The sequence below is a fragment of the Lactuca virosa genome, chromosome 8, assembly GCF_052849685.1.
Source record: "Lactuca virosa cultivar CGN04683 chromosome 8, Lactuca_virosa_CGN04683_v6, whole genome shotgun sequence".
In the NCBI taxonomy this organism is placed as follows: Eukaryota; Viridiplantae; Streptophyta; class Magnoliopsida; order Asterales; family Asteraceae; genus Lactuca; species Lactuca virosa.
This window is the reverse complement of record NC_136433.1, coordinates 130,841,022-130,844,295: the sequence shown is the minus strand read 5'-3', so window position 1 is coordinate 130,844,295 and position 3,274 is coordinate 130,841,022. Positions and strand designations below refer to the sequence as shown.

General features: G+C 36.3%; 1 long non-coding RNA gene across 1 annotated transcript; it reads left to right on the top strand.

Annotated features, from left to right (window-relative positions):
* Positions 1-2,356: 2,356 nt before the first annotated feature.
* LOC145128864 (uncharacterized) lies at positions 2,357-2,926 on the top strand. The gene is made up of 3 exons (XR_013717147.1): positions 2,357-2,473; positions 2,552-2,586; positions 2,691-2,926. It is a non-coding gene; the product is annotated as an uncharacterized LOC145128864 (long non-coding RNA).
* Positions 2,927-3,274: the final 348 nt, after the last annotated feature.

The following is a 3,274-nucleotide window of genomic DNA, read 5'->3' as shown; positions in this document are numbered from 1 at the left end:
GAGCTAGGAACAGGGCCGGTCCAAAGCTTTTTCATGCCCCGGGCGAAAAATGTTAATAATGCCCCATATTTGTATGGATTTTGCTAAATTATAAATTATATATATATATATATATATATATATATATATATATAAAACAAAAATGCAATATGTTTTTATACAAAGTGTATCCATACATAATAAATTTTTAAAATTCACCTAAGACAAAAGATAAAACATGTTTAATCTCATCAATAAATAAATATGCTAGATTCTGTTACTTATTTTGAGCACTAGACAATTATGTAGATAATTATGTAGGGAAATATGCTTAGGTTTATCAAATACGTCTTCATAAACAATAACTAGACAGAGAAGAATAAAACCTTTAGATAAATGATGCAAACATTGAAAACAAAAATCTGTAATTACAAAGAAGGTGAAAATAAAAATTCACCATAATCCTATAAATCCTATCATACAATAACCAAAAGTTTTTTGCACAAATTGGTTTCCTTTTTAGAGTGATCATTATTTACTTGAAGGATTTCTTGGCAAAATGCTAATTATTTGCACTAATTGGTTTCTTTGGTAACTTCTTTTGCTTAAATAAAATAAAAGTCCGAACAAGCAAACTATTTACATTGATTGGTTTCATTAGTATCCTAGTTTGAAAGGAATAAAAAAACAGGTTACAATAATTAAGCAAAAAACTCAAAGAAACCTTGCAATCAAATTCAAGTGATCATGAATTTCGAACAACACTAGAACAAAGAAGATTCAACGGTTTCAATTAGCAACTACATATAAGCAAAGTAATCTGCAATCCTATTTCTAATTTGGATAGCAAAATTCAGTTATTTTAATGGATATTTAAATATTGGCACTAATCCTAATTCACATGATTTAAATAGGCACTAATAAGTAATTATTATATATATATTAAGATTGTGAAAAGTTTTAACAGTAAAGTGTAGGAATTTTGGCAAGAATGGTCCCTGTATTACTTCCTGATCCTTTATTTTTCGGGGGGTTTTATGGAAAATTTGAGTCCACCGCCCCAAATGCTTTAGTGGTTAGGTTATTACTTCCCGATCCTTCTACCACTGCTGCTCCAAATTCCCACCGCTCACCTCACCGCTCTTGCTATTCATTTGGAACGCCAATTGCACCACAAAACGTTCGATTCGCGTCTACGAAGATTTGAATCGAAGAATGTTACGGTTTCTTGCTTTCACTCTACACTTTCTCCACTGCGGCCATCTTCATGTCTCCTCCGCTTCACCTACTTCTTCGCTTCCACTTCCCATCGATCTGAACCCATCGATTTAGGGATTATTGTTCCAGTAACCGAGAAACCGATTTCTCGAATTTAGAAGGAACGGAGGTAATTTTGCTGGTGGGTTCCAACTTTTATTTCCCGAGTTTCTCAATCGCATCTTACACTACCTCTTCCTGTATCTTTCTCTCTTTAACCCTAAATGTGGACACCGACCACCACTTTACCCAGCTCCACCGGTGCTATTTTGTTCTAATATGATGCTTAGGTCACCATAACATTTCGAAGATGAAGGGTGTCTTCCCCATCTCCCAGCATATGCACAAGGTCAAGGGCCACTCCCCAATGATGCAAGAACGGTTCCAGAGTGTTACCAGTCAGCTTTTTCAATATGTGAGTTGCTTCATCTTTATCTTTATCGTTACTTACACCTAGGGGTGCAAACGAGCCAAGCTACTCATGAGCTACTCGAGATCGGATCGCTAAAAGCTCGACTCGAAACCGATTTTAACCGAGCCCGAGCCGAGCTCGAGCTTAATATTAAGCTCGTTTATTAAACGAGCTCAAGCTCGAGTCCATGTCACTAAGCTCGATTAGGCTCGCGAGCCTAAACGAGCCTTTATATAATATACTTTATTATTATTTTTATATATTAAAATAAATACATATTTGGGGATTAGGAATTTTGGGTATTACTAAACGAGCTTCTTAACGAGCTCGAGCCGAGCTTAAGCTTATTTAGACACGTCAGACAAAAAACGAGCCGAGCCCGAGCCCGAGTCGAGCTTGTATAATTATTTACGAGCTCGAGCCGAGCTGAGTACAAGAAGCTCGAATCGAGCCGAGCTCGAGCTCGAGCCTCATATAACTTAAACGAGCCCGAGCCGAGCCTGACCAGGCTCGGGCTCGGCTCGGCTCGTTTTCACCCCTACTTACACCTGTGACTTCTTACTTCACTTTCTTTGGTTGGGTTACTACTTATGTAATATACCTGACTTGTATGTGGTGGTGTTTATAGAGAATTATCCATTGTGGTGGAGCTATTGATGATGACATGCCAAACATCATTCTTGCTCAGCTGTACCTTGATGTTGTTGATCCTAACAAGGTTTGATGAGATCCATGTCTTTCCCAATTAAATTTTGTAGAAATTTAAGTGATGCATTGAAGATGATATTGTGGCGTCTCAACTGTATGTGTCGGGCTTGCTGCTAGGTAAATTGTACAATTTCATACAGTATTTGTTTTCCATTTATTTGACTTTTGTTGACCAATTCCAATGACACATGACAGTATGGGGGCTTTCCTGCTTGGTGCTGGCACCAAAGGTATAGAAATTTACATATCCACTTTTGAAATTTGAATTGATGATGTTGGTTGCTAATAAGCCTAAAGTAGTATGGTATGAATGATTTGATTGATTGTTTTGTAGGGAAAATATATAGCTCATTTGGGAAGAATTTAACAATTACAGCTGGAAACAATGGGAAAGTGTATGTCACTGGAGCAGAACTCATGCACTCTGTTTCAATCTCCTTTGGAAGATTTGAACATATTTGATGATGATAATGGATAAATATGTAATTTTATTTTTAAGCTGTCAACAGAGAAAAACGCTATAATTTTGAATAGGACTTCAAATAAATCATAATTGACACCCACACCATGTTGTCAAGAATTGTTGTGATTGGGGTGTTCATGCTATTATTTATAGCTTATTCATTGAAATAAAATTTCCTTCTGATCAATTAACTTTTGCTCGGATTTGGTTTGTGTGCTAAAATCTCAGGGAAACACCATGGAAGATATGGAGATGAAGAAGGAATATGGGAGTGTAATCCAACAACCTTGGTAATCAGTGATTCCATTCCTCTGTTTTGTTTGGTTTTATGTGTAGTTTTCATTATTTGGTTGTTTTGATTATGTAGGAGACATTATTGGACTTTGATAGTGAAGAAATTGATCGAGCAATTGCACTTTACCTTTTAGAAGAAGATGCAAAAAGCAACATTGAGG